The sequence below is a fragment of the Nannospalax galili genome, unplaced genomic scaffold (assembly GCF_000622305.1).
Source record: "Nannospalax galili isolate Female #2095 unplaced genomic scaffold, S.galili_v1.0 scaffold735, whole genome shotgun sequence".
NCBI lineage: Eukaryota > Metazoa > Chordata > Mammalia > Rodentia > Spalacidae > Nannospalax > Nannospalax galili.
In genome coordinates this window covers 2,744,208-2,752,963 of record NW_008337053.1, presented here as the reverse complement: position 1 = coordinate 2,752,963, position 8,756 = coordinate 2,744,208, and the positions used below count along the sequence as shown (strand labels likewise).

Genomic DNA, 8,756 nt, shown 5'->3' with positions numbered 1-8,756 from the left:
AATCGTGAGTGGAAATTTAAAATGAAGTAATTGCAGAATGTACACAATAAAAAGCATATGGTTCATATAAACTTATTTGCATATGGTCTATACATAGATTTAATATATCTTCAAAATATATTTTTAAAGTATATATTTTGAAAAAAGAGGGGCTGGTGAGAAGGCTCAGCAAGTAAAAGTGTTTGATGAGCAAGTTTGAGAACCTGAATTCAATCCCCAGAACCCACATAAAAAGCTGGCATGGTGGTACCCACCTACAATCCCAGCACTCCTACAGCAAGACGGGAGGCAGAAATGGGAGGAAAGCATGGAGGCCAGCCAGTCTGGAGTATGCAGCATGACAAAAACAACAAGAAAACCCTGCCTCAGCAAGGTGGAAGGAGAGCCAACTCTTTAAAGTTGTCCTTTGCCCCCACATGTATGCCATAGCACACGTACATAACATACACACACACACACACACACACACACACACACACACAATTTTTTTAAGTTTGAAAGAGGGGCTGGGGAGCTGGCTCAGTGGGTAAAGTGCAAGCTGTATAAGCATGAGGACCTGAGTTCAGATCCCTAAAACTCATGTGAAAGCCATGCATGATGACATGTGTCTGTAATTACAGAAATGGGGAGGAGGAGACAGGAGGATCCATAATTTACTGGATCCAGCCTAGATGAATCAATGAACTCCAAGTTCAGTGAAAGACTGTCTCAAAAAATAACAGGGGAGGTGGCGGGGAGGCAGAGATGTCTCAGCAGGTAAAGGCACTTACCATCAAGCCTGATGACCTGAGTCCAATCCCCAGGATACACACACACACACACATACACACACACACACACACACACACACACACACACACGCAGAGAAATTAATAAATAAATATAATTAAAATTTAAAAAAATTTTATGTACATGAGTGTTTTGCCAGCATCTATATAGGCGCACCAAATGCATGCAATGCCTGCGGAGGCGCACACCTTTAGTCCCAGCACTAGGGAGGCAAATCTCTGTGAGGTCAAGGCCAGCCTAGTCTACATAGTGAGTTGGAGGCCGGCTGGGGCTATAGGGAGGCAGTGTATCAAAAAGACCGCCCCCCCCTAAAAAAAGGCAGATGCCTCACCAAAAGCCCACATGAAAGCTGGACCTGGAGCTCAGTATACTTAAGTTTGGAGACTGTCCTTTCCAGGTAGCTCAGTTGCTCTGAATTACTGTCTTTAAATAATTTCTGCTCCTATAAGGAACTCATCACCCATATTCCTGTAAGTAACCCCAATAAAACTCACTGGTTCACCAAGTTGGACTTTGGTGGTATCCTCACTTTGGTCTCTTGTTGGTTCCCTATCAAGGTGAGTCAACACGACATCTGTTCTTGCCTCCCCCAGGCACAGCGTCACACACACTTACTGTTTTTCCTTTTCACTCATACCCACAGTAATTGCTATAGTAGTACACACAGTACTATCAGTGTTCCTTTAGCCAGGCGTGGTGGTGCACGCCGTTAATCCCAGCACTCGGGAGCAGAGGCAGGCTGATCTCTGTAAGTTCAAGGCCAGCCTAGTCTACATAGTAAGTTCCAGGACAGCTGGGGTTACAAGGAGACCCTGTCTAAAAAAAAAAAAAAAAAAAAAAAAAAAAGAAAAAGAAAAAGAAAAAAAAAAAACCTGGCATTTAAGGGGTGATTGCTTTTTATTTGGCTGTTAACTGTATATTCATAATGGCCCTACACTTTGATAGTGACTGATTTTGCAGGCAGAATTCTTCTGTCAGGTGAGTGTTAGGGATTAAGTCTAGCAGAGAAAAATGACACTTCAACCCTATCACAACCCAGTCCCCCTTGGACATTACACACACACAAAAAAAACAAAAAAACAAAAAAACAAAAAAACAAAATCTAACCAGTGACATAACCCTAGCACTGTGCAAGTCCCAGTGCAAAAACATGAAACAAGAAAACCCAAGGCCACATAACTCTTCCGAAAATTACTAATCCCACAGCCCCGGCCACAAATCAAAGTGAAATAGGTGGTATCCCAAACAAAGAAATGAAAAGAAATGATTCTAAGTATATTCAAAATCACCAAAGAGGACAAATTAAAAACTACTGAAAGAATTCCAAGAGATCATAAAGAGCTGAATGAAACAAGAAGTCAATACAGGATATTAGAGTGTAATTCACTAGGAAGAGAAATACTAAAATATATCAAACTGAACCACTGCAAACAAAAAGGTCAGTAGGTCAAATAAAAAGCTACATGGAAAGCCTCACTAGGAGAATGCATAATATCAGGGCTTAAAGACAGACAGCTTAGAGGAATTGGAGCAGTCAGACTGATAGATAAAGTAGCCAATGGATGAATCTGGTTGATCAGGAGAAAGCACCAGGACACAGATAAAACTCCATCGGAATAGAGTTTATTAGCAAAGGAACACATGGGACAGATTCCATTCCCGGCAGGGAAAATGTCTGCCCCAGGTCATGAGCTGGGGTCTTTTTATAGGGGGAGGCTTCCATTTCCTGCAGAAGGCGGGAAAATATATATATATATTTTTTTAAAGTTGGGTGGTAGGGGGGGCAGGGAGGTGGGAGAGTGAGACTGTTAAAACCTGCCCTCTTCAGAGATCAAAGGGGAAGCCTGTTGTGTTGGCCAAACAGTGGAGAAAAGTCTGCTTCTCTTGACTTCAAAGATCAGGGTGCTTATCAACTAGGTTCCCTTTTCTCAGAGGGCTTGCTTGTGAGGTCCATGAGGCCCTGTTGGTGAGGGGGTTGGGCTATCTGAACCTTAACACAGATCACAACAAAAAATACATAAGAAAGTATAAACAGAACATTCAAGATCTGTTGGACACTATGAAAAAGTCAAATCTATGTATTACAGTTATTGAAGGAGCAGAATTTCATGCCAAAGGCATACAGAATATATTCAATAAAATCATAGCAGCAATTTTTCCAAATCTAAGGAAAAGGATTGTTTAGGCATTTAGAACACCCAATAGATAAGACCAGAGAATAACCTCCCCACTCATCTTGTAGTTAAAACACTAAGTTATGCAGAATAAAGTACATTGAAAGCTGCAAGAAAAACCAAGTCACGTATAAAGGTACTCTCATCAAAATAACAACAGATTTTTCAACAGAAACTTTAAAAGCCAGTGACTTAGAAGTTGTGTTTCAAGCTCTGAAAGACAACTGCCAGGCCAGACTACTACACACAGCAAAGCAATCTGTCACAACCGAAGGAGAAAGAAAAATTTTCTACAATAAAAACAGGCGACAAGTGACTGCAAAGACTCATAACTGATCAAAGTAGTGAGAATAAATGACTGTTGAATGCCCAGCTGTAAAAGGAATGCCTGTCACTCTCCAACGCTCGGGGAACATCTTGGAAGAAGGACTGGAGCATGCAAGAGCCCAAGGATATGAGAAGAGAGGTGTGGAATGTTGACTTCAGACATGACACGACTGTTAACACTCTTGAACACACAGCAATTACTATCACCTGCACAAGATCCACACAAGATTGGGCCCATAAACATCCTGTCCTTGAAGGGGAAGGGGCTCATGGACCCTCCCGCCCCCCTTTATAAGCAGTTAGCTGAATAGATCAGGTAGGCATTTTCTTCTGAAGCACGGCCAGAATGAACAGTACACACATGCTTCTGTTAACAAACACTCGCCCACACTCCTATAAACAACCCTAATGAAGCTCACTCACACACACACACACACACACACACACACACACACACACACACACATACAAAAATAGAAGAGGGGCTAGTTGGAAGAGGAAGAAGATTAGTAGAAATTGGGGGAATGAGACAGGGTAGCAACTGAATATGACCAAAATGCATTATGAACATGCATGAGAAGGTCATAAAGAAACCAATTATTATATATAAATAATATACACTAATAAGTTTTTAAAAAAACAGGCTGAAGAAATTCAAAACCACTAAGTCAACTCTACAGAAGATGCTTGAAGGAATCCTTCAGACTGCAAAGAAGGATAAACATATCCACAAAGGGACAAGTAAAAATAAGCCATGCTAGAACTGTAGTTAAGAACATGAGCATTAGGAATAACAAAATGACAGGAATTAATACATACTTCACAATAACTCTGAATACTAATATTCTCAATTCACCAATCAAAAGACACAGAATGCCAGACCGGATTGAAAAACAGTATGCATCTATTTGTTGCCTCTAAGGCATGCACCTCACAATCAAAGGCAGACTCAATCATAGGGTGAAAGGATGCAATAAGATATTCCAAGGAAAGGATATTAGGCAACAGGGAAATTTTGCTGTTCTACTATCTGACCAGACAGATCTCCAGCCAAAACTATCCAGAAAAGAAGGTAACTTCATTTCTGATTCATAACTGATTACAGGAACACATATTAAAGAAATTACATTTTTGCTTATATACTCATTGAACATAGGTGCACTCAATTTCATGAAGACAAATACTGCTAGATATTAAAGGCAGAGAATTAACTCCAACAAAGTAACAGTGACTTCAATACCCCACTCTCCTCAAAAGGCAGAGCATTTCAACTCAAAAATGAACTGAGAAAGAGCTGAGTTCAACAGCATCACTGATTAAGTGGGCCTAACAGACTTCTACTGAATATTCCATGCAAATACACATTCTTCTCATCAAACTTTGGAACCTTCTCTAAAACAGATCATATAATACAATACACAGAAAGTCTTAATAAATATTTTAAAAAACTGTAATGAAAATAAGTAAGCACCTACATCATATCTGGCCAAAATGGAATAAAATGAAATCAACAGCAAGAAAAACTACAGCACAAACACAAACTCCCAGAGATTAAATAACACTAATGAATGATGAATGGGTCACGGAAGAAAGCAAGAAGAAGATTTTAAAATTCCTAGACTCAATGAAAATGACAACAGAGCATTATATCCTATAGGATATAATGAAAGCAGCTTAAAGAAGTTTACAGCTACAAGTACCTTAAAAAATCAGAGAGGGGTGAGGGCTGGAGAGATGGCTCAGTGATTAAGAGCACTTGCTGCTCTTCTTGAAGGGCATGAGCTCAGGTCCCAGTACCCATGTACAGCAGCTCACAACCACCTATAACTTCAGCTCCCAGGGATCCAGTCTTCTTCTGGCCTCCACAGGTAACCATATACATACCATACATTCACACAGACACACACACACACACACACATATATATAAAGCAATTGTAAGAAATTTGCTTTACAGGTTGGAGAGATGGCTCAGTGGTGAAGGGCACTGGCTGCTCTTGTAGAAGACCTGGGTTTGAATCCCAGCACCCACATGGCAGCTAACAACAGTCCATAACTCCAGTTCTAGGGGAATCAGACACCCTTCTGACCTCTGTGGGCACTGCACTACACAGGTGCACTTCCATACATGCAGGCATAACACTCATACACATAAAATAAAAAAATAAAAAAAACAAAGACGGTGGCCAGAGATGACTCAGCAGGTGAAAGTGTTTGATACACAAGCCTGATAACCTGGGTTCAATCCTTGGAATCCACAGTGGCAAACAAGAATCAACTCCCTAACCCAGAAGTTGTCCCCAGACTTCTACATGTATGTCATGCTACATGCACTTTGTGGCACACATACACACCCCAATAATAAATTTAGAATTTTTTGTTAAATCAAGAAGAACACAAATAAATAGCTTTAAAAAGTGCCTTAGGGCCTTGAATAAACAAAAAAAAATCAAATCTAAACATAGGAGATGGAAAGAAGATTGGAGCAGAAATTAATGAATTGGAAATGAGAGAAAAAATACAATCAATGAAACAGCTTGTTCTTTGAAAAGATGAATGTGATCAACAAACAGGCAAACTAACCAAAACAAAGAGAAAAAGGACCAAAATTGATAAAATTAGAGATGAAAAGGGAGAAATTACAATGGGTACCAATGAAATTTTAAAAAATCATTAGAACATACTTATATTACACTCATTGGAAAGTCTAAAAGAAATAAATACATTTCTAGACCCATATGACCTACCAAAATTAAACCAAGATAAGATAACCAACTTAAATATATCTATAACAAGCAATGAGATTGAAGCAGTAATTAAAAACACAAAAAATCTGGTGGGGCGTGGTGGCGTACATCTTTAATCCCAGCACTCGGGAGGCAGAGGCAGGAGGATCTCTGTAAGTTCAAGGCCAGCCTGGTCTATATAGCAAGTTCCAGGCCAGCTGGGGCTAGAGACCTTGTTTCAAAAAAAAAAAAAAAAAAAAAAGTCCCAACAAAAAAAGTCCAGACCCAGATGAATTCACAAATGAATTGTACCAGACCTTTAAAGATTTAACTAATCTTTCTCAGAATAGTCCATAAAACACAAAAGGAGGGAATGCTACCAAACTCTTTATGAAGCCTAATAAGGACACAAAGGAAAATTATAGATCAACTTCTATGATGAACAGAGATGTCAAAATTCTAAGTATTTGCAAACAGAATTCATGAACACATCAAAAAGATGATTCACTATAATCCAGTTGGTTTCACTACAGAGATGCAGGATGATCCACATATGTAAATTAATAAACGTAATATATAACGTAAGTGGACACATAATCACATGATCATCTGAAATAGATGCATTTTGACAAAATCCAGCAGCTCATCATGAGAGATGCTTTGAAAAGCCTAGGAACAGAAGGAACATGCCACTACATGCCATATATAGTAAGGCTATACATGACAAATTTACAGCCAACATTATTCTAAATGTGGGAGAACTCAAACAGAATTTCCACCTAAATCAGGAACAAGACAAGGGTATCTTCTTTCTCCACTCTTATTCAAGTATAGTGCTAGGGCAATAAGATGAGAAGAGAATAAAGACAGAAGTACAAAAAGAAATCACGGTATCCTTATTTGCAGATGCTATGAGTCTATATGTAAGAAAACTTAAAGACGCCATCAGAAAACTGTCAGAACTGATAAACACTTTCAGCAAAGTGGCAAGATACAAAATCATACACTAAAATAAGTAGCCTTCCTACATACCAATAACAAACATGAGGAAAAGAAATCAGGGAAGGCTGGGCATGGAGGTGCATGCCTTTAATCCCAGCACTCTGGAGTCAAAAGCAGAAGGATCTCTATGTCAAGATCAAGGCCAGCTCGGTCTACTCATCAAGTTCTAGGCCAGCCAGAGATATACAATGAGACCCTATCGCAAAAAATAAAGAAGGAAGAAGGGAGGAATGAACGGATGAATAAAGAAATGCGACAGACATACACATACATAGAATCACGTATACGTACATTTGACCTGAAAGAAGAAGCAAAACTGTCTAGGGGAACAGAGAGGACCAACGGGAAGAGGGAATGCTGACAAGGGGGAGAATATGGGACAGAACATGCTCAACATACAATGTGTACTCAATGAAAATGTCCCTCTAGGCTGGAGAGATGGCTCGGTGGTTAAGAGCTCTGACTGCCCTTGCAGAGGGCCCAGGTTCAATTCCCAGCACCCACATGGCAGCTAACAACCATCCATAACACCAGTTCCAGGGGATCCAACACCCTCTTTTGACTTCTGTAGGCATTGCATGACATAGGTGCACTTACATACATGTAGGCAAGATACTCATACACATAAAATAAAAATAATAAATATTTTTTAAAAAAAGTAAAAGAAAATGCCCCTCTAAGCCAGGCATGGTGGTACATGCCTGGAATCCTAGCACTGGGGAGTTGCAGGCAGGAGGATCAGTTCAATGCTATCTTTGGCTACATAGTGAGTTTGAGGCCAGTCTGAGATACATGAGACTCTGCCTCGGAAAAAAAAAAAAAAGTATATGAAAGGAACGGAAGAAGGAAAGAAAGTGTCTTACATAACACAAGTACAGTGAAAAAGTGCTAAGAAAAATAAAACAGAGCTGGGAATAGCTCTGTAGTAGAGTGCTTGCCGAGCATGCACAAAGCCCTGGGTTCAGTCCTCAGAACAGTATAAACAGAACACAGGGTGCACAACTACAATCCCTAAACTCAGGAGGTGGAGCCAGGAGGAACAGAAGGTCAAGATTACTTTCAGATACACAGTGAGATCAAGGCTAACTTGGCTGATACACATGAGACCCTGTATCAAAAATTAAGCAAACAGGGGCTGGAGAGATAGTTTAGTGTTTAAGCACACTGGCTGTTCTTGCAGAGGACCCAGGTTCAGGTCCCAGCACCCACTTGGTGGCTAACAACCATGCATAACTCCAGTTCCAAGGGATCCAATGCCCTCTTGGCCTCCATGGGCATTGCATGACACAAATACACTTACATACATGTAGGCAAAACACTCATACACATAAAATAAAAATATTTTTTTAATTAAGCAAACAACACATTAATAAAATAGCAAATGAAAACATAAACTGGAAAATGGCCAACAATTCCATTAACTTCCATGAGCAGTGTCTGCACCAGGGGTCTCCGTCTCTCTCTCTCTGTTACACACATACACAGTTTTTTTAATGACTTTTTTAGCCAGGTTTGGCAGTGCCCGCCTTTAATCCCAGAGCTTGGGAGGCAGAGGCAGGCATATTTCTGTGAGATGGAGGCCAACCTGGTCTACATAGTGAGTTCCAGGGCAACTGGGGTTACAGGGGGACCCTGTCTCAAAAAAAGTATTTTTTTAATTAAAAAAAATGACTTTGGGGCTAGAGAGATGGCTCAGTGGTTAAGAACACTGACTGTTCTTGCAGAAGACCCAGGTTCAA

At 40.1% G+C, this 8,756-nt stretch overlaps 1 protein-coding gene across 5 annotated transcripts in view; it reads right to left on the bottom strand.

Annotated features, from left to right (window-relative positions):
• The window catches only part of Ap4e1 (adaptor related protein complex 4 subunit epsilon 1), a 127,895-nt gene that overhangs the window by 100,141 nt on the left and 18,998 nt on the right, over positions 1 to 8,756 (bottom strand). The window lies entirely within an intron of this gene.